We start from the raw sequence: 24,522 nt of genomic DNA on the forward strand, positions 1-24,522 counted from the left end.
TTTCGCGGAACCCTTAAGTTGTTTAAGAAAAGTTGATTAACTGCCAAGTCGATTGAAACCGCCCTCTAATGTTAATCTGCGCTCTTTGTACCAGCTTTCTAAGATTTTTTGTTTCACTTTTCAAAGCAATGACCCAATATTAGGGCAGACTGTTGGAGGCAGTTTAGGTTCAAAGTGATTGAGTAGGCTGACACTATTTTCGACTAGCTAGTTTTAATTAATTAATATAGGTGCCTGTTATTTAAGAAATATAATGTTTTAATAGAAAATCATATTAGGATAAAGATTTTAATAAACATTGTAACGAAAAATATTTTCTAAGATAATAGTATCAAGCGTTTCTTTGCGAAAATCCATGCAAAATGCGCTACCAATTTGTATGATAGTATTTTAAACCATGCAGTATGCACCACCCTCCCTCCTATTGTTCCAAAAAGGAGCGTCAAAGTAAATTGAATCACACAGCTGACTAATCGCTTGTTACATGATTTTAGGAATATACCAATTTTTTTTATTTATTATAGGAGTAGCAGACGAGCATGCAGTCCACCTGATGGTAAGTGGCTACTGCCGCCCATGGACATCTGTAATCAACCCCAGATAGGATTAGATATTCCTACCTGAGGTCAGCACAGATGCGCCGCTACCCCTGAGGACTAGTCTGTCTCCCTTACCACACACCCTTCAAACCGGAACACAGCAGCGCCTAACACTGCTGTTATTACGTAGAAATAGGTGTGGCGGTGGTGCCGCCGGAGTCGAACCACAAAGGGTTCTACCACCTTGAAATACCATCTATACATACCATACATACCATATTAGAACGGTAGTTTTAACTTTAAGATTTAGATTTTTTTTTTATTTTTTTAGATTTAGATTTATTTCGAAGCAATATCATTTGTAAAACTATTTTAGTTTTACAAATGATATTGTCATAAACAGCGGCAATAATTAAACTGTGTCGCCACTATTTACACCTACCTCGGAGTACGGAAATAAAATTAAGGAATATACAAAAATACAAAAACAATAACAAAAATACAATGTAAGGAATTAAAGTTATATGCATCTTAAATCTATGATGAAGTCCAAAGCAGATGTGGTGTACGTGTGTTTTGTGTATGTTGTAAGAGTGTGTGTGTGTTGGTGTGGGTGAGTTTATGTGCGTCTCATAGTTAGTAATTAGAAATAAGTGACTCAGTCCCACTTTATAAATATTTTTGTTCCCGACAGCCTGCATCAAAAACGTTCAATTTATTTAGAACTACACGCCTTCGCCCTTCACAGATTGACTGATCAAAGAGCCAATAGCGAGTAGTGAAATTAAAGCCTCCGGAACGATTAATGCAAGAATTATCCTAATGCCGGCAGTTGAGCTGCGACGCGCCCCGCCGCTCATCTGCATTTAAATTATGGATTTAAATAAAACTCCTAGTCAAATGAAAGCGGATAAAAATGAGATTAGGGGTGCGTACACACTACACCCATGTCATTTTGCGAAAATTAAATCCTTTATGATATAAGTACGGTGGCGCCATCTCTTAACAAGTTGCGGAATGTCGAGGCACCGGTATTTCTGGATCACGATATCGAAGGTTTTTTTAATATCCGGTACATATATACAAGCTCGGAACTTTGATTTTCGAAGCACATCCTAGGCATGATCCACTAGTCTGATGGAATCTTTGCCAAAGTATGAATGGAAATGAGTTAATTTGTTAGTTCAGACAATTCATCTTCATGGAACATGGTACTCGCTATTTCGTATTAGGTATATAAATACAGCGAATAAATTACATAATCCATTTATAGTACATTCATATAGCCGTGGATAGATTTTGTTTTGTGTACGTGTATGTATTAGGCAATAACCAACACATTTAATAGACTTCACAAAGATTTCTTATAAAATTTCTTTGGTCGTGTCGTACCGAGGATCGAACACTGAATCGTCATGCCAGACCCTTTCTTCTGGGCGCAAAAAAAGAAAGACCTGGATTTTAGAATGTTGACTACGATACCAGATAGTCAGAAAGAAAAATACAGAAGAATCAAATTATTTTTTGAAGTTCTAATTCTCTTGACGCCTTTCAGAAGAGTATTTTTAGCCAGACATAAGTTGCACACCGATGTAACACATAATTTTCATTGTAACCAGCGCCATCTAGATTAAAAACAAAATACTAACTCTTAATTAGTTACAGGCTTCATGCACGATCTGTATCTCATTTTAAACTGTATAAACATTATTAATAAGTGTAATGTGTCTCGACCCTACCCCAGGGGGAAGTTAATCCCTTTTATAACACACTAATTTTCCCGCGATCCGTAATTAAATTCTACTTTGAGCTAAACTTTTGCCATTGATAATGGCCTTTGATCGTATGGCAATTTTTGCTCAAAGCGAGGTACGAAAGTTATTGAAGAGCAGTTAAAAGTTGGGATTTGAGAGCATTCGATACTGCAGTTAGCGGATCGCTTAATGACTCGCGCTGATTGGTTTTTAGTTTGCTTTACTGTAGCCTCTTACGTAATGGTATACGATCCGATTTACACGAAGTTATTACTAATGAAGTTCTCCTAAATTTTACTCAAAACATTCGTGACTTCATTTTGGTCTACATTCAATATTAACTAGGTAATCATAACTCATTGTCCTCACGGAAAATGAGTTTTCTTCAGGATTCAGTTAATAAAAGTGAAAGCCTAGTGGTTAGAAACTTGGCCTTTCAATCGGGGATATCAAAGTTAAAACCTCAAGCATTTTTTAAGTTATCCGCGTATTAGAAATTAATGATCACTTGCTTAAAACGGCAAAGGAAACCTGCTGCCTGAGAAGTCTTAATAAAATTGTGTATCCATTTCGCATTTGCCCAGCGCGGAGGGTTGTGGCCTAAAACTCCTAAGCAAAGAGGAAACCTGTGTCTAGCATTGGGATTTTGGATTTCGGACATCGTACATCATAAAATCTAAATATATATAACTCAAAGGTGACTGACTGACATAGTGATCTATCAGGGCATAGCCCAAACCACTGGACGGATCGGGCTGAAATTTGGCATGCAAGTAGATGTGTGTTATGACGTAGGCATCCGCTAAGAAAGGAATTTGATCAATTCTATCCCCAAGGGGATAAAATAGGGGATGAAAATATTACTTCGTAACGCGAGCGAAGTCGCGGGCAATAGCTCGTGTATAATATAATCTAAATCTTTCCAAGTTATTCGATTAATTAACGCTAATAAAACTGCGTAATAATAACGAAAGGAATCGGAGAATATAATGAAAATGTAATAAAGAAAGACATTGGTCCAATTAACCCACGAACAGTGCAGCCCTAATAAGGTTTATTGAGGTTTATCAGGTATATATCGTTTTCCTTCTATATCAAACGACTCTATTGGGTTCTTTTTTAATATAGAGATAGCAAACAAGCAGTCCATTTGAAGGTAAGTATCAACTGCCACCTATACAAAATCTATGATCGATCCCAGATAAAATTAGAGTTCAATCTGAGGTCGGCAACAGATGTGTTGCTACCCCTGAGGATTAAATTTTATGTCTCGGATAAGTATAACTCCCTTACTACGTATATTCCAAGCCAAAATAATCGTTTTTTCGAGGGGGGAAACCTTCAAAACGTACCCGACGACGTGGCAGCGACGCCGGGTTATGTGGAATTTTTACCGCACTAAACCCAAAGGCGTCCTCAACACTTATTGGAGAACTCCGGGATCTCTGACGCGCCCACACCAAGCGCGATGCCCACACCATGTAGTGTTTATGACGGTATGCGATCACATATACGGCCGGAACGGAATACGGGACGGTTCGAGCTCCCACGCCGCAACCTCGCAAGCCCCCTTTTAGTCGCCTCTTACGACAGGGCCTATTCTAGTCCCGAAACTACAGGGACAAAACCAAAATAATCTACGTGCTTACTTAGCGTTACTACCTCTAAAGATTAACTAGGAAAACCTTGGATAATAAATATATCTCTCTTAAGGCGCAAATGATGACTATATTTTATTTGTATTTCAAAGCCAAAATAATATAATAACATACGCTTCCGTATATTCTATTTTTTTGTTAGTTAGTTTCATTATATTCTTAATAAGCAAGGCCAATAAGGCGGTGTGTCAGCCAGCGGCCATCCCGGAGACAAGTGGAGCGTCCGCACAATTGCGTGTCCGTGGCTTATTTATGGCGCGATCTGTTTCCCGGGACGCGGTGACAAAAAGGGGAAATAGTGTATTGGACACAAGTTTTTCTGGCAATGAAGACTAGCACTTTTGCACGACTTAACTGCGTAGACTATAACATAATACAAGTATCCCTATTTATATATTTGGGAACGTTTTAAAAAACACCTTGAAACATTTGCTTTATAATTTCTAACTACAAAGCCAAAAATCTAAATTTAATTTTATTGGGGGTTTACACATGTCTATTGGCGGCAGTAGCCACTTACTGCCAGGTAGATTGCATGTTTGCTTCTTTTATATTACCTATGAAAAAATATAAAAATCACCTGGCTAGGAATCGAACCAAAACCAAAGCTGTAACTCAACTTCTAGAAAGTGTAATTCACAAAAAAGCTCTATGTGAACATAAACATGTATAAGATAATATTTATTATATTTGGTAAAAAGCCCATTTTTCACTAAAATAGTGACTGGTCACTAACAGGATATTAAACATAATATATATTTACTCCAAAATATCATTAAATCTCCCTTATCACAAGCATCTGATAAAAGTTACACCATAAAAAACAAAAACAATATAGGAAGGTTGACGTGAGACGAATAAAGGCGCGGCCAATAAGGCAGTATGTTAGCCGACGGCCATTCCTGCTTATTTATTGCAGAGCGATCCGTTTTCCGGGAGCGGGAGACAATAAACAGAGGTAAGTGATATAGAGTTATTGACCACTGCTTTCTATATTGGGTACCTCGGTATCCTATGTTTTAGAAGTTGGAATAAATTCTGGTGTTAAGTTGTCATCGTCGCATATATATAAATTGTATTTGTAATGTATAACATGTAGGTACATAAGCCATTTGGAGGTAAGTGGACATTACCGTACATTTTTGATGTATTTTCGTCATTAATTTTGTTATTTTTTAATTTACAATAAAAAGTTATAGAACCAAAGTTATTCATAATTTAATTGGAGACCTTAGTTTTTTTACAAATTTTATGTGCGACGAATAGTTTATCTGTTATTGCGTGAAAACGATTTGCAAACCCTTTTCAAGATGGCGGCCGAGGGACAAGAGTTGCGACCACACAAACTTCATTTAGCTTCACACAAACCCCTCTTGACATCCACAAAGTAAAATTGCTCTGACTTTTGCACACTAAGGACCAAAATTGTAACAATGGAGTAATAAACAATATAGGAAGGTTGACGTGAGGCGAATGTACTGGTAGAGGCGCCCAATAAGGCTGTATGCATTACTTATTGCAGAGCGATCCGTTTTCCGGGAGCGGGAGACAATAAACAGAGGTAAGTGATATAGAGTTATTGACCACTGCTTTTTATATTGGGTTCCTCGGTATCTATTTAGCTTGTTATGTTATTGAAAACGGAAAACTTTTTTTAATAATATCGACGTGGAAGAGGGAATAAAAATAATTAAGATAAAATAAAATGTAAGTTTTTTATATAACGTGGGATTAGCAGTCCACCTGATGATAAGTAGCTACTGGACCATGAATAATGGACATGTATAATCAACCCTAGATAATAATAGATTCCTACCACGGATACGCCGCGATCCCTGAGAATGCTGGAATGCCTCGGAAAAGCATATCTCCCTTACAACAACCTACAAACCAGAACAGCAACGTCTAACAACATGTTATAAAACAGTAAGTGAAGCAGTGGCTCCACCGGATTCGAACCTCTAACGTTTTTCCACCTTTTAATTAACACCATTCTAAGCATTGTCGTTTGATTTACGCCTGCTTCCTCCCCGATCTCATTAAAGCGCTCTGGCAGTGTCTTCTAATTTATCCGTGACAAATAAGGGTTAAAAAGGAATAAATTAGGGTCTTAGGTAATAAAAATTAAGGTCCGTCTCCTACATTAGTATTATTGTTTTCTAGTATTAGTATATAGGGAACCCTAGTGGTAGAACCTGGCGGTTCAACCAAAGGTACCACCACACCTATTTCTAGTATGAAAATGTGTGGCATTCCTAGATTTAGAGATGAAGCATTATCGCTTCATCATTAAATTTAGTTCTCAGAAGTGTCTTCACATCGGTGATCGGCTGCAGGTCCTATTCTATTAGGCGTGCCATGGGTGGCAGTGGTCACTTACCATCAGACTACAAGCCACAAACTAAAAACAAACAAAATAAAATTAAATTGAAATGTCAAAATTCTTTGCATATAGACAATATTAATTATATTACTTCACGATGGATCACAAAGAAATCTGTATAGCAGAAGCTATATAACGTAAACAGGACGTCTTAGTAAATTAGTTAAAAAAATTCAAACAACGTCTACCCAATTCCGTTAATGCGATGACGATGAAAAATCCCCCCAGGTAAAAACTTCAGAGTACGGCAGGAAACTTTTAGGCCGAAAAGTTTGCTAAAAATATTAATATTGCATCCCTCGCATTTTGATTACGCCAGACAAGGACGGATGCTTCCCTTTGAAATCGCCTTACGTTTACCAAAAGACTTAGGTTACTTTACTTTAGGGTGGGTATTGAAAAGAGGATCCTATAGCGAGGAGCATTCAAATTCATTTTCGAATATCGGTATCAATTGTAGATTGTATGTATAGCGATGGTATCGCGTTCGAAGGTGGTTTGAAGCTATGAGCAAAGTTTGCTTGCAGAACCTTCCGTTTGGACTGCTCTGACCCGGCTTTCTAGCTTATTGACGATACTTTAATCAACAATCAACTAAGATTGTTTCAAAAATAAAAGCTGCCCAGTTGTCATAAAAGATTAGACTTAGTCATCAAAAGACATACTGTTAAGTATTCAATAATAAATTTAATAGGAATAGTATAAGATATCATTTGAACCATCATTGATCACAATAAAAAGATTGAGGTAGCTCTAAAGAATTTTTAAATTTTGATTTACTTTAATTATTTTATAACAATAATAATCTCAGATCGAGAAGAGATTTTTTTGTACACATTAAGTATGTTTAGATAAACTTCATCTTTAAAGCCATTAAGTAAAACTCTTAACCTGACGCTCTTAAGCTTGACGCTTAGGTATACTACAATGTTTTTTTAATTGTTTGAAATTAGTCTTGTGTAGTTCGCGAACGAACTAGTTCGGAAGAGCGCTGCCAGTCGAACTACGTGAACTAGATCCCCGATTTCCCGCTGCATAGTTAGTTAGCTCCTAACTGAACTATTTTATGGAAATCAAAAGGTATACCCTGTTTTAGCGCTCAAACATTTTAATTCATGTATTCCTTAAATCTTGTCACATAATCTACAAAATTCAAATCTACAAATTGATTCAAAAAAGGTACATCTTTCGCTCTTTTAGTTCATCTGTTCTTCTGTTCCCAAATCCCAACTGTTAGATAAGCAGCTGGGAGCAAACGAACCATAAGAGCTAACTAGTTCGTTAAGAAGCCTCGAACTAGATTGAGCGATCCCAGTCGCGAACTATTACACTTAAGACTATTTGAAATAGTTTTATTTAAAACATTGCAAATCTTCCCATTCACTAGAAGATTGGTTATCTATATAGCTAAATACAAAGCTAGCTCATATTAAACTTGTTCAAAGTGTTAGTTAACCTTAATTTAAGAGAAACAGTATTACCGGCTCTAGAACCAAATAGCGCGCGAAGTTCTAGCTGTGGGTAGTTGTTAAAACATCGATTCGGATGCAAATGCGGCGCCGAGCGCACTCGTTAAATGTTGTCGGTGCCTCTTGCGACTGTCTCGGAGTTATATCTTGACTTGGAGATTTAGATCTCGAATCATATACGCCTATAATATGTAGTATAACCTTAAATGTATACAGCGACAGCAGTTTTTCTGACACTTCACACCGCCATCATGTTCGAAATACCGCGATCTTTCGCTCGCTTTTGATTGGCGGAGCGTATGAGTGAGGTATCGCTCTGATTGGCGGAAGAGACCTAGATTTTAAATCGAGATTTAGCGCGAAGTTTGATTTTAAACTACTACCGTTACGAAACAAATGCACTGTTGGCCTATAATGGGTAACACCTTCATTTATCAAATATATTTCATATAAAATGTAGCCTATGTTACTCGTGAATAATGTAGCTTTCGAATGGTGAAAGAATTTTTAAAATCGGTCCAGTAGTTTTTGAGCCTATTCATTACAACCAAACAAACAAACAAAGTTTTACTAAGTAAAATATTAGTGTAGATATTCTACAACTGGCAATAATTTAGCAGTAAAGTGTTCGAAATTGATCTTACACTAATTCTGGAAATCCTTTTCAAGCTGATTCTGGAACTGAAAACCTGCTTTTTGCTCCAATGTAACAATGGCCCAGAGATACGAACAGGATTGCCAAACTCCTCCACAGGGAACCATTAAGTCCGCATCGGCTTGTATCACTAAAAATCGACCACAAAACTAACTTTACTTTGTTTTAACTAGTGCAATTTATTTACACCAACTAACAAAATCTCATTAGAGGACACTAGTTACCAACAAAAGTACTAGTTAAACTAAACTGGGGTTTACGAGGAACTATACGCATTTTAAACCCACCAATTTAAATGTGACCTACATTGCGCCTATATAAACCTTTATACATATGACTCGATCTAGAACACAACTATGTATTTTTAAATAAATAGGTTTGACTTATTACTATTTTTTTTACTTTTTTGTTGACAAGGGGCTGTCGGAGCGACACCAGATTATGTTATCTTTACCTGCTAAAACCCCCTGTGGCCATCTTTAGCGCCACACAGAGGACTCTGGGATCTGCATCGGAACGCAACCGCAATCCTCTGAGCGCCCTGCCCAGTCAGACGCTACCCTGGAGAGCTTTACGCTCATCCCATACATAATTTAAACATATTATTTTCACGTAACAATTTCATGTGTAAGTCCGATAGGAATATATACGACCATAAACGATTTTATAGGTTACATAAAATAAACTGAAGCCGCAATAACTCGGTAACAAATTAACCCTTTCCGTGTGAACGGGGTCGCTAATGCCCTTAAAGTCGTAGTACTTACGTGGTATCGGATTTTATGTACGTTTTACTTTTGGAACCCTGTAATATGTTTATGAGCTCCCGCTTCAGGATTTTACGTAGAAATCTTAGATTTTTAAAAAGTAAAAAGTAGTACTAAACTCAGTCTTAAAAATGAATCTTGAATGTCTTATCTAAGTTTAAGACAACATGAAGTTGAGACAGAGTGAAATTAATTTTACAGCTAAAAGTATTTTATTGTGTTGTGGCTGCCATGAACACCCACAAAGATACACATAGCCTACATGAACACCCAGATAAATCGGGATCAACGATAAATGAAACGAAAAACTAAAGGTATAAATTAAAATACCCCGACTTCAAAAAAAAAGAGCTACAAATAGCGGAACAGATTTTTTTATTCACAGCTAAGAAAATTAAATCAAAATTAGTTTATCCGTTCAAAACCTAGGATGTCACAGACATAAATAACACGATTCCTTTGCGGCGAGGGTTAAGTACACATATTAAAAATGTTATTACATTATCTATCGGCACCTTCACACCTATCGCATTCGCATTCGCAAGTAAAGTTGATTTAAAGCAGTTTGTCGTTGGAGGGTATGTATTGTCTATGGGCCAGTTCACATTTAGGTCTGCCTAATAGTTTTCCGTTTGCAGACTGTTTTCAGCCCGATATATTGATCAGCTACTTACAGCTGTCATATCTTGCTGTTCACACTAAGGCTTTTGTTCACATTACTTCACATCGACAGAGATAGATATTGATTGTCATTATAATGCGAACAGCAAGATCTGTGTCGGTGAAACTGTCGTCCCGACATAATGTGTCATTGTGGTTCGACTCCGTCGGCACCAGCACAGCCCCACCTATTTCTGCCTCATAATCATAAGGGCTGTGTGTTCCGGTTTGAAGGGTGTGGTAAGGTACATATACTTTTCCGAGGCGTTCCAGCTTAGTCCTCAGGGGTAGCAGCGCATCCGTAACCAACCTCAGGTAGTAATATATAATCCGATTTAGGGTTGATTACGGATGTCCATGAGCGGCAGTAGCAAGTTACCATCAGGTGGACTGCATGCTCGTCTGCTACTCTTATATTATAAAATAAAATGTGTACAGGCTCTGAGGGCCTGAGGGTTAATATATTTAACCTGTAAACTTTCAGTTGTCAAATGGGCGTTTCCCTGACAGAGCCGGGTAACGCAGACCCTCCTTTACCTTGTAGCCTGCGTAATTTACATTTCTTCCCCCAACATAAAAAAAACTTTTATACCCTTAAATCCTAAGCATTGATAAAGATCGGCTCGAGTTTTACTGAATTGTTTGAAAATCTAAAAACATGGTAAGTCAATATTTATTTTTATATTATTGATATTATACTTTGAAATAGCAAAATTCGGTACTGATACACTTTGCGTTTGGTGTTATTATTATACAGAAATAGATACATCCTAAAGACTAATTTGAAATGTTTGAAATGAACCCTTTACTCTTGACCATGTATGTCATTGACAGTACGATATTATCGTTCCTAAAATAGTGATATTTTCGTAACATTAAACTGTCGCTGATATGATTGCTCTATAGAAAATATGAAATACTTATACATATCAAAAAATTAAAATATTTCGTAATAGGACTAGGTTGCCGAAAAGTCGATTTTAGATATTATAAATTCATAATCATCAATACATCGACAATATCACTTGAATTTGTCCATACTACCGGTGTGGCAACATTTCAGGCCTTCGACATAAATATCGATATTGATGTCGATAATTTCACACTTGCATCCCTAACCATTACCGACAATATATGATATGACAGCAACATGCAAGTATGATATCGCGCGATCTGAATAACTAAGTGAGTGAATTTCCGTCGCCCGAGGCACCAGAATCGAGTCGTTCGGGCCCCAGACTTATTACATACCTCTCTGAACGTAACTTTGCTGCACATGCTAACTGACGTGTCTTACCCTTAACGGGTCAACGATTCGAGCGAAGTCGAAAACTATTACATAACTACGTACATAAGTACGAATGAATAGATTAGCATCGTTAAGCGACCTATGGTTCGCTTTAGTTATTCGCAGTAATTAATAAATAACTCCATATATGCGAAGGACCTTAGTGGTTCGAGTGTCGCCAGCACTGGTACATTTCAGTCCAACAGCTGTGTGACCGCGGCTTTATCTCTAAGAGTGAGGTAAAGAAATACTTATTTAAGTCAGCAGCGCCGCTTTATTTTTAAGAGTAAGGTAAGTAAATACATGGATGCATATATTAGGACTTCCAGCTTAGTCTTTAAATTAGTAATGCGTCTGTGAACTCCTTCGATCAAAATTCTCCAGAGGTACTCGTAAGGAAAATTATAGAAGAACATTATCTTCTTAAATTAATGCCGCAGAAATCTACGATAGAGGATCTTTGTTGCGAAGAGGAACCTGCAAAGGTATCTGGTCCCGTGAGAGCGACACGGGGTTATGTGGGTTTTTTACCGCACTAAAGTACCCCTAGTGGCCGACTTCGGCTCTTCGTAGAAGACTCCGGGATCTCCAAAAGAACGCAATCGAGTCCTCTGAGCGCGCTGCCCCGTCGAGCTCCGCCCAGGTGAGCATGACGTTCGCCATCCATACATACCGCCGTCCTTCCAGAAACTTTTTAAAGGTGGTAGAACCCTTTGTGGTTCGACTCCGGCGGCACCACCGCCACACCTATATCTGCCTAATAACAGCAGTGTTAGGCGCTGCTGTGTTCCGTTTTGAAGGGTGTGGTAAGGGAGACATACGTTTCCGAGGCGTTCCAGCTTAGTCCTCAGGGGTAGCGGCGCATCTGTGCCCGACCTCAGGTAGGAATATGTAAACTTAACTGGGCTTGATTACAGATGTCCACGGGCGGCAGTAGCCACTTACCATCAGGTGGACTGCATACTCGTCTGCTACTCCTATATCATAAAAAAAAACAATACATCATATGTGGTCATCATCCATTAAAGCTATCCGATAAAATGTAAAGTCGCAATCTACACCGATTGCGTTCTGACGACACCTTAAAGAAATATAAACTTCTCTATTCGCTTGTAGGTCGCGGTTTTCGTACTAAACTAACAAGTCTGAGTTATACTGATGAGCATACTTAACTATTGATATTTACTTATATTTTGCAAGGGAATAATTATTTATATGTGTATTGTGTATATTAGAATATGAAAACATATGTAAATTATACGGACTTTATGGTCTCAGATAGCACTGTTGGCGTAATTTTAAATATAGGTAATTATTTGAAGGTAGTAGAATCCTTTGTAGTTCGATTATGTCGCTACCACCTACCTATTTCTACTAAACAACAGTAATGGAAAGCGCTACTGTGTGCTAGTTTGAAAATGTGGTAACAAAGACATACTTACCCAAGGCGTTCCAGCTTAGTCCTCAGGTGTGAATCTATCGTCACCGACGTCAGGTAGGGATATAATCTTATCTGGATGGGTTGCTGATGATCTTAGGCGAGAGTAGCCTAAGTGGCTACGCTTGGGTGCTTGCCCACCTGCAACTCCTATATTATAAAAAAAACTTTTAGGAAAAAACGAACACACATGGTGTAGTTCTTATGTCCTAGTTTTAACAAATGGAATTTAAAAGTTATCCGATCTTATGATGATACACTTCTAGTATTCTTACTCACTAATTCCATACTTGTATTCGGATGCTATGCTTAACAACTCTACCTACCGATAATACCAACGTAGAGCTTGTGTACATTGCTACCGTTTGAGGGGAACTCTATTTCCTTTGTCAGCCTCACTGTGTGCACAAGGTTCATTATTTCTAGCCGACGTAGCGTGATCAGCTCTATGAAAGTAAAGCCAATGGATTTGAACCCAAAATATAGCCTGTTGTATTGTTACAATATGGATATTTTTATACAAAACAATTTTTAACCCTCCTCTGCAACTTTGTTCTACAATTTTCCGTAGAACCAAAAATAACAAAGTAATAACGAAAATAGATCAAAATTTGGAAGCAAATTTTTGTTTATAACTTTTTTCTGGTCTATTTATAGAAATATGACACAGAATTTGAAATTAATTAATCAATTGGAAAGATCAAAAACGAATACCCACTGAAATCGATCATTCAGTCAACATGAGTAATAATAAGTCTTAACCATTATTCAGATACATAACTTTAGATTCAGTTTGTTTGTAATTTGTATCTACAAATTTGATTTGTCGATCGATATGATAAATAACTTAACATATTTCTGTTTCCATTTACTTTTTATCCCGATGTTCACATGAAAATAAAATCAGAACTAGAGCATGAAATATTTCATAAATAAGTTTTTTATGCGTCCATGTTTATTATTATTTTTTTAATAATTAATTAATATAAAAATATTTACTGTTGTCTAAAATTATTTTATATAAATTTACTTTTAATTTTATTTTGTGTTAATAATAGTATTTAGACTGAATTGTTATTATTTTACTATACTTTTTACGTTCAAAACGTATTCTTGTTATATGTAACTTTTATTCCGAAAAAAAATATTCTCTTTTTTCTTTTAAATAAACAATAACCTACCTACTTAACCAACTAAAAATAAACAACAAAAGCAAAAGCGTACAGGAACAACATTCCAGAGGAATCGCTTCCTTTGTCTGATTCATAACTGCAATGTCCCTACAAAGTGCACACAGCACTCATTATTTGTATCCAACGTACCGTGAACTACAGTCGTGAAATCATGTAGTAGGTCGATACTTTGGACTACTTCTAAAGCTATAAATGGGTCTGAGCACTAGGTGGATACTTTTTACCTCTAAAGGTATAGAGAAGTGGGTCTGATTTTATACCCGCATAAATAATGACATGAATCTACTGAATGATTTCATTTTTAACCGACTGCGGTAATAAAGGTTTTCGAGCGTATGTATACTGTTATAGAAATGAGATTGTGCCATTCTTTAACATGTCTGTAGCCCAAATGGCTTGACGGATTTAACATATGAGGTGTTGTAAAATTCGTCCAAATTGTGGGATTGCCATAGGCTACAACCCTTCACTTTCAGTCAATTATTTTTATCAATCTAGTTTTTATCAAAACGCTTTTATTAGCTTGGGTTGTATCTATGTGTGTATATGTGTAACGGAATCTTTAAGCATAATTTTTACCAACTTCCACAACTCTGATTTATTTGAAACTTTGCACACGCATCAAAGACCGATGACAATGCATTATCTTTGTTTGATTAATTAATTCTCCAATTTATGAGTTTGTCCCAGACTAAAAATGAAAAAAAAATGCATGCAATAATAAGGTGCATTTTCCTGCGGTTCATAACTATTCTCTCCTAGATAATTGCCAATAGAATGATTGTAACATTTAAAATATCAATCACCCCATGCTTTTTTCTCTGAATTGAAACTCTTTATTCTTAAACTCTTTGTCATTAAAAATTATTTTCTAGTTTTTAGTTTGATAAGCAATAAAAGTGTGTTTTTTAGTTTTTTAAACTATTATTTATTTATAAGCTTTTATTTTGATGATAAATTACTAGTTATAACCATTTAACGCAGTCTCATAGAAGCAGTAACGTTCTATGCATCGAAAACAAGTAAACATTACCTGGTTGTTGTCAGTTGTGCCCACTGCTGGGCACGGAGCACCCCCCAGAGGAAAAGAACTTCAGCTCATAGTCCACTAAACTGACCACAGGCTAAATGGTTCACATACTTTTGAGTGCTTATAAAAAATCTCAGGCGTGTACGTCTCCTTAATCATTAAAGCAAGTAATAACTATTATTAATAAGCATACGGTGAGCAAAACTGTATAATTAAACGTTAGAAGTTTTGTGTAATATTTGAACGTACATTATATAATGTGTACGCCCCAAAATAATAGTAAGAAGGAACGGAGAAGTAGCGATCCTTTTCGTGAAGAAATAATATCCGTGTAACGTGCATCTAAGTGCACAAAGTTCACTCATTATTAGCCGCTAGCGAATCGTGTACTGCACTAAAGTCGTGAATTCATGAAGGTACCCACGAAGTTTTACTGCAGTCGTGAATACTTAAATTCATTTATACTTAAATTTTAATAGTTTGAAGCGTTCTCATTACAATGAGCAATTGCGCAATGAGTATTGAGCGTTGAGCATTGAACAATGAGTATTAATCAATGAGCATTGAGCACTGAACAATGAGCATGGAGCAATGACCTTGGAGCATTGAGCTATGAGCATTGAGCATCGAGCTATGAGCATTGAGCTATGAGCATTAAGCAATGAGCATTGAGCAATTAACATTGAGCAATGAGCATTGAGCAATGAGCATGCATGGGCATGGTATTTTAATAGAAGTTATTTTGAATATCATTTCAAACAGTTTTATATTAAATTACTAATACCTAACATGGTCTATATCGACTTTATGTAATAGTTCGTTCGTAAACAAGTCGGTCACGCTTACAATCCCGGGAAGCAATCTAATTGCAGGATTAACGCCGGGACTATCCGACCGTCGTCTTTAGATTAATTGGATACAGGTTCTGACGCTTCTATTCGCCGATAGGGACATTGTTACGAAATAATGTCTGCTTTAAAACTATCTTGAAATTGTTTTTCAGCGATAAATACGTATATATTCACATTTTATGTATTAAAAATGAAGTTAAAATTCAGTAAGCATAACAAATTAATCGTTTTATTGAATCAATTAATAAATTCGTTATATAAGTATTTATATAAACCCCGAATGTCGCTCTCCCTAGTTGATCCGGGCAATCCCGGTGGTAATAGTTCGTTCGTAAACAAGTCGGTCACGCTCACAATCCCGGGAAGCAATCTAATTGCAGGATTAACGCCGGGACTATTCGACCGTCGTCTCTAGATTAATTGGCTACAGCTTTTGACGCGTCTGTTCTCCATTAAGGATATTTTCACAGTCATACTCTCCTTTAAAAGTATTCTGAAAAAATTATACTACAATAATACGTACTACTAAATAAATGCATACATTTTTTTAGTACTCTACCCATAGGGAGACTAGAGTCGTATTTTAATAGGAGTTGTTTCAAAATTTCATTTTAATTACACTTTGTTCCTTGTATTATTGCAGGACCAGTATTAATCCTTACATCTGGACCGCGATTTCATACGGTACTAAGACTCACTAACAAATGTGTGTGTAATTTTGCTCATTATGTTACATAAAAAGGACATAAGAGTTTAAAAGTGTAGGAAGTCTACCAATCCACACATGGCCAGCTTGATGAATGGCCTTTTCACTCTTAGAGAAAACTCTTATTAAACGGATGATTAAAATCATGGATAATTATAATGTGACGTTCTACGAACTACTTTTAAACTCATTATACCCCGATTACACAGAAAATCTTTACAGCCATAACATCAAAATAAATGTTGGTGTTGACTAAAGACGAACCACAATGGACGTAATCAAATTATACGCTTTTAGCATCGAAGATTAAGGTTCAGATCGGCTTAGATTTAAAGATAGCCCAAATGGTCGTCTCCTTTATTTATACAACACGACACGACACTGGCGGTTATTTTGCCATTTTTAATCGGTACCGATAGAACAGGCTATTAATTTGATGAAATGAGACACAATTTATTTATTTATGAAGTATATACGAGCGACCACTACGCTATCACTGTTACATTACGTGCAGTACAATTTCATAGAATTATGCGTCCACTAATGTGTCGTGTCGTGTCGTACCAATAAAGAAGAGTCCTAGTCTCTGTACCAAAGAAATGACAACAACTTATCATAGCCGCCAGCGATAAATCGGATTTTGTCAAGAGCGCCATCTGTGACCAAGTCTTGCAATATTTGTTTTTCTCGACCTGCTCATAAATAATGACGTTCGAGTATTTGGGATCGGAATAGCAATTCCAAGTTCGAGCCACTTCAACTGAGTTGATTTATTGACGTGGGAAGGGGAACCGAAATCTAGTAAGATAAAATGTAAGTTTACTTATAGAATATGAGCAGACTAGCATGGCGTCCACCTGATCGTTAATGACTTATCTGTATTCACCACTGATAATAAAGGTTCCTTCCTGAGGTCGACCACAGATTCGCCAATGCCGCTGAGGACTAAGTTGAAATGCCTTGGAAAATGCCTAACTTATCTCCATTACCACAACAGTGCCTATTACTGCTGTTTTAGGCAGAAATAAGTAAAATTATTATTATAAATGTTGTTTAATGGATTTCTTTTTATAATATAGGAGTAGCAGACGAGCATGCAGTCCACCTGATGGTATGTGGCAATGTGTCCATGGTCATCTTTAAACAACCCCAGATAGGATTAGATATTCCTACATGAGGTCGGCCACAGATGCGCCGCCACCCCTGAGGACTAAGCTGGAACGCCTCGGAAAAGTATGTCCCCCATACACCCTTCAATTGGCAAAAATTGGTGCACGTAAAATGTTCATTATAATTTTTGTTCAATGGATTATCAGCTAAAACATCATACGACGTTCCCACTTAGTCGTCAGAACAACACACCTTTGACCGACTTCAAATAAAACACCAATTCCATCTGATTTTAATATCTATGTGTAGTGACCACTTAATTAATAGTAATTAGAGTAATTAAATAGTAATTGAATAGCAATATAGATTGCTATCTCTAAATTATACAAAAATATTTAGATGATGTTGTAGATATAGTAAATGATGTTTTATAAAATTAAAAACAGAATAATATGTTATTTAAGTTTCCCATATTCAAACTTCCGGTTTATACAATGAATATTTTATTACCGGAAACCCGGAAAGGATAGGAAATTGAGTTTAGTAATTATGTACATGTGTTCGTTATTTTTTAGTATTATATTATTAATGTAATCGAAATTAATCAAGTAGGTATATCAAGCTATACAGCCTAGGGCCGACATCGAGGGTCTGGATTCGATTTTTAGGCCAGGACCTCTGGAGTTATCTTTTTGTGCTTATTCAAAAAACTATACGAATGCTGCACCTAGAACCTGCGATCAAAATAATTAAACAAATCAAACATTTATAAAAAATAAATTCATAATCATAAAACGGTGAAACATCCAGTTTTAATTTAAATAAAGCACTGTACTATAGTACACCCTTTACTATGACTATGGACTATGAAGAAAAATAAATATAGTTCAAAAAACTAAAAAACACGCTTTTATGATAAAATCAACTAATAAGTAGAAAATAATTTTCAATCTAGGAATCAATTAAGGAACAGTAAATTGTATAATTGTGAAAAAAGCGTATACAAACGTACAATCCAAGCTAATAAAAGCGTGTTAATAATACAATTATATTCCTTAAATGTTTTGAGGTGTAAGATTTTATATATTTTGAATAATTCAAAAATAAAAGCAACAAAAGCTTAATGTTTCCTGAAACTCAACCTCTCATCTACACCACACCTATTTATGCCTTTAGTAACATCTATGGCCGACTTTACGTCTCTAATTTTATCTGGTGTCGATTGAAGATATCCATTACGGTGAAAGAATACTTGTGGTTCGACTCCGGCTGCACCACCGCCACACCTATTTCTGCTGAGGCAGAAATTGTGTTATGAGTAACAGCAGTTTTTAGTTTGAAGGGCGTGGTTAGAGAGATATACTTTTCCGAGGCGTTCCAGCTTAGTCCTCAGAGGTAGCGGTACATGTGTATCTGTCCTCAGGTAGAATATCTAATCCTAAGAAGAGAGTAGTAAGAGTTAATTACAGATGTCCATGGGCGGCAGTAGCCATTTACCATCAGGTGGACTGCATGCTCGTCTGTTACTCCTATATTATATAAAAATATCAAAAAAATCATGGGCAGCAGTGGCTACTACCATCATGGATGCATGCTCGATCGCTGCTTCTATATCCAAAACATTACCACATCCCATTCAAACGTTTACATTATTAGAGTAATTCTACATCATTATATTTTAATCACATTTAAAAATTACTTACTGATAATTGTAACAGTTTTTTTCGTATATCCGGTCAACAGATTATATTTAGTCAAAAACCTCCATTCAGGCCGTCACTTTACCTTCGCCGTAGGTCGACACATGTTTTATTTCAAACATGTATATATTATTTAAAAGTGCTATTTTAAGCTACATCATATATTGGAGCTGTTTGGTGAACTACAGCTACGAGATGAACAGGAGGGTAAGATTAGTATTGTTATCGCTCAGATTTATATATCTGTATACGCATACAGAGTTGCGCTTTGAGGGTCATGTTCCAGCTTGGTGACCTGACGGCTTAAGAGAGGACTAAAAGGGGGATTACCTGTCGTAAGAGAGGACTAAAAGGGGGATTCCGGGGTTGCGGGTGCCAAGACAGAGCCCCCAAAGCACACAGTTAGTAGGTAGCCTTTCAGTAGGCCTACCTCCCCTTGTAACCTCCGAAGTCGAAATATGGAGACAGGCATCAGGCCTATCGAATCGAATCGAATCAGGCTTATATAACCAAGGTAGAACCCATAGTGGTTCGACTCCGGCGGCACCACCGCCACACCTCTATGGAGCCTCATAAGAGCAGTGTTAAGCGCTGATGTGTTCTGGTTTAAAGGGTGTGGCAAAGGGGACATATATTTCCGAGGCGTACCAGCTTAGTCCTCAGGGGAAGCGGCACGGCTGTGGCAGACCTAAGGTAGGAATATCTTATCCTATCTGGGGTTGATTACAGATGTCTATGAGCGGTAGTAGCCACTTATCATCAGATGGACTGCATGCTCGTCTGCTACTTCTATATTATATTAAAAAAAAACTATTTTTTGTGACACAGATAGTGACAATCTCCTGGGAACGTCTAAAGGTACTTTACGAAGACCCTAAGTACGTTCATGTATACAACTTTTCATCGAGGCGACGCAGTCGGTCCGACCCTGTGTACTACATTGAATATTGCGGAGGATACCCCATCCATCTCGACAACAATTGGAGTGTATGTATTATAATATCTACATTGTTTCAAGCTTTATAAAATTAATGGCTAAGAGTAAGGTCGTTTGTCCACCGCACCGAGCCGAGAACGAGATTATTTTGGGGCTTTTAATATGTCGTGACGACGATAGTTTCTCCACCGCGACCGATATCGGTGGTTTATTTTGTTCGATCGATATCGGCGTGTGACGACAGTGTATGAACAAGTTCCAACGTGTTTTATATTGCTGGCACATCGGCGCGACAAAAACTCGGTGCCGATCTAGCGGTCACGCCGATCTACTCGAAATATCGGCGGCCGGGATGACGGTACTCGGGTGACGGACGTGCAGTGGACAAGCGGCTATAGTAAATGTATGTACGCTACTTCGGCGCAGTCATTAATTATCGGTATCAGCTCAGTGACGGTGGCGGTGGACAAATAGAGTTAGGTCTACTTTTGCAGCGATTAATTTGAGATGCAATCACAAAGATGCGAGATGTAGATATATACAATGACATATAAAAACTATGGATACGTTACATGCCCACTAACTATTTTACTTACGTATTACTATATTAACATAATAGATTCTATAAGGGATCGAGTTATTAGAACGATATGACAAAAAAGGCAACTAGTATTTGACATGTCTTTTCAAGTTTCATTCATACGTAAGTAGGTATTGACGTTAATTTTGCGCCTCTATCTCTTTACTTTTGGAAGTACGTTGGAGTACGTTGTCTTCTTGTCAGTTAAGTCATCATGGCGGACCAAACACGAAAAATAAATGTAATATAATAATTTCTCCTCACTTGTGATATGTGATTCCATGAAGCTTGTTTAGTTTTTCGTATAATCTGTACATTTTCGCATTGCACATTTTGAGAATTAGAAGACTAAAATAATGACGAATAACGTGTACGCAACTGAGTCGAGAAACTACAATTGTGTGTTTTTTTATGTTGTAAGTTTTGCCCGCTAGTAACGTATCTTTACTTATTATAACATTGGGCACATACAGTGGCGACACTGTCGCATCTCCCACGATCTACCCGATGTGTCACAACAGTTGCGCGTTAGTAGCGCGCGCGGTACGGAATTGCTACAAAAAGGGCCCCAGAGTAGCTTTTGGCAATGGAGAACAAAAAGTGTGCTTCTTTTCGGAAGCTAAAGAAGCAATCGAAAGCTAACTCGAATGCTAATCGAATCACACACGTTTGGGCGCCGGACCCACTCACTTTGATTAAGGACACTTGACAGCAACTGAAAATGAAAATCGGGATTTTTTTTTGTAATATTGGAGTAGCAGACGAGCATGCAGTCTACCTGATGGTAGACTGGCCACTGTCGGCCATGGACATCTATAACCAACTCCCGATAGGATTAGATATTCCTACCTGAGGTCGGCCACAGATGCGCCGCAACCCTTGAGGACTAAGCTGGAACGCCTTGGAAATGTATGGCTCCCATACCACACCCTTCAAGCCAGGACACAGCAGCGTCAGAAATAGGTGTGGCGGTGGTGCCGCCGGATTCCACCTTCAATAGATGTATGGATGCAGCATTAATGCAAAAACTAAAATGCACGTTTTCGACACCGCGGCCGAACGCAGCTAATTTAACTATTAAAATGTAACTATAAAATATATATCATGTATTTTTACACCTTATTTATATTTATTTATTTATTCCAGATCAACTTAATGGGTTACGAGTTTCTGAGCAACGAGTATAGACCTACTTTTGTCCAGGTCTATTTGAAACAGTGTGAATTCTTAAAGCTCATAAAATTAAATATCTTGTATAAAAGAAATGTTTCTGTACCGTTCGTCCCATACAAGTATGACACTTCTTGTCGGTTTGATCCAGTAAGTACTGTTTATATTATGGAACTTATTATATTGTATATTAGCAACCCGCCCGCACTTCACACAGGTACAATACAATAAATGTCATTTTTTTTCCACCGCCACACATATTTCTGCCTAATAACAGCCATGTTAAGAGCTGATGTGTGCTGGTTCGAAGGGTGAGGTAAGCGAGACATACTTTTCCGAGGCTTTCCAGCTTAGTCCTCAGGAATAGCGGCACATCAGCGGCCGACCTTAGGTAGGAATATCTAATGCTATCTGGAATTGGTTACAGATGTCCAGGGGCGGCTCGTCTGTTACACATATGTTGTTAAACATATTCTGGACTTTTTTTTTTAGTCAACCCATTTGCAATATAGTTTTTGACATATTTAGTTTGATATAAAAAACGTTACATCCATTAACTAGCTCGGTAAAGGTCGTCTTATATCGGGATCTTCTACTATACCTAGAAGTTAAAGCTTGAATAAAAACAAACTGAACATAATAAATAAATGCCATAATCATGTTTTTATAAACATGATCTATATACAAAATTTAAACATTATAGATGCTCGGGGCGCAAGTTTAATTTTCCGCCTGTAAAATTGGTCAACGAATAAGTCCTTCTGTAAGAAAGACAAAATGCAAGTTGTAATATGTTGCCGCCCCAAAAATTACCGCCTAGGCTAAAACCCCTCTGTACACAGCGCTCTACGCCCATGAATAGAACAGAATAAAATTTCCCGTTATTCGAAATACAATCTTCTTGAAAATTGTATTTGAATTTCTGAATGATATGTTTACTAAGTATAACTTTTCTATAATTTCTTTAATCCATTGCCCGTCCGCACGCTTGGCGTTTGCCGCAAACTCCAAAGCTCTACAAAAAGTTGAATTGATCAAAAGCTATGCTACAAGCCCTTGCAAAACTATACGAACCAGGTCAAATGTTCTATCCACACGTTTGAATTTGGATCAGTTTGTCAAGCGTGTGGACGCGACAATAATAAATTAGACAAATTCCTGACACTGTAACATGACTGTTAACGTTTCCTTTTTCAGGGAATATACTGCGGTGTAAATGTGACGTTACCCTCAACCCTCATTCCCTTTGAATTCATGCCATTCGAAAAAGGGCGTTTCATGGTAAATCATACATATAAAGGCAAGGCAGTAGCTATAGGAACGATGGACATGGAAATGAAAGTGTTGCCTCTTAGAAAAGTAAAGAATTAACCGAAAATTTTCCTTCAAAGAAAAATAAAAAATATGTAAGTATTGTGTTGCATATGTATTCGTCAATGTTGATAATTTTTCCGCGTAATGTGTTTATTCATCGTTAATTCGAAAACGAAAATATTTGTTTATTCATAAATAGTAACATCTTACTAAAGTAAGAATGAAAAGTCATTAAGTAATAATTCTGAGACTTATCCATAATTTTCCTGAGTCATGTAGAACTACATCTTCATAGTGAATATGGTGAGTGGAGGACGATGGCAGCACTAAAAATTAAATAGATTGATTCTTTTTACAGAAACATTCTTAAGCTTAAGTCGCTACAGCCCGCACCGATGACCGCCGCGCGTCGCTGACAGCCACCACATGTCGCCGGCGAGAGCTAATACTAGTGTGTTAGACTACTGTCGCTCGAGTGTACCTCCCTTACCACTCCTACACACTATCGTTAACTGCGGGGATGTCCCATCGCGCGACTAGCCGCTTTTCCAATATAATATTCAAGTGCAGTACCCTTACCAGGAGTTTTTACGTTTCGACAAATATGACTGTTTTGGTATTTGTTTACGTATTTGCCCATACAAATTCCAATCAGCGCCCCTAGCGGATAGTGTTAGAACTAGGAAATCGTATGGACCAATACGTAAACAAATACCAAAACAGTCATATTTGTCGAAACGTAAAAACTTTTGGCAAGGGTACTGATGATCGTACGGATTTAACCGACACAAAATTAAGAGGAAATGCAGTGAACCGAGCCGACGGTTAACCGCTAGTGCGTAGGAGGAGTTGGGCATACCTACGAGATTAATAAACACACAGATTAACAATCACACTAAAACATAATTGAGGGAAGGTTAACAGCCAATTAGTGATTTTACTGTATAAAATTACAATGACAGTATCCACGGAGAACCTCTGCGTATATAACAAAAATAAAAAACTGTGAAAAAACGCAGGGTCCTTCAACAAGGCATTAATGCAAGCTATAATCTCGCAAACTTTATTGAAATAAATAAATATATTATATGTTACGCATAGCACTTTAATGGATAGGTATTATAAATAATGCATTTGTAAATTAAACAGAGTACTGATGTGTTTTTAATTTCCCATAATGAAACATCCTGTACTCACATGAATAAATGATTACATACCCAAAATAATCTTAATGGAATTTAGTTATTTTTCACGTTCGTTTCTATTATGTTGAAGTATTATATTATTGTAATGATCATCCATTAAAAGTACGTTATGAAG

General features: G+C 37.1%; 1 long non-coding RNA gene across 2 annotated transcripts; it reads left to right on the forward strand.

The window, feature by feature from the left end:
- Positions 1-5,320: 5,320 nt before the first annotated feature.
- Positions 5,321-24,355, forward strand: LOC140753974 (uncharacterized). Of its 2 annotated transcripts, none has more exons than XR_012103616.1 (5): positions 5,321-5,512; positions 20,030-20,188; positions 21,865-22,038; positions 23,086-23,294; positions 23,561-24,355. It is a non-coding gene; the product is annotated as an uncharacterized LOC140753974 (long non-coding RNA). The 2 variants fall into 2 exon arrangements; XR_012103617.1 differs by lacking the exon at positions 5,321-5,512 and adding an exon at positions 17,036-17,204.
- The last annotated feature ends 167 nt before the right edge of the window (positions 24,356-24,522 follow it).

Source organism: Epargyreus clarus, unplaced genomic scaffold (assembly GCF_041222505.1).
Source record: "Epargyreus clarus isolate Ecla_fem2 unplaced genomic scaffold, WU_Ecla_fem_2.2 ptg000027l, whole genome shotgun sequence".
Classification (NCBI taxonomy): domain Eukaryota; kingdom Metazoa; phylum Arthropoda; class Insecta; order Lepidoptera; family Hesperiidae; genus Epargyreus; species Epargyreus clarus.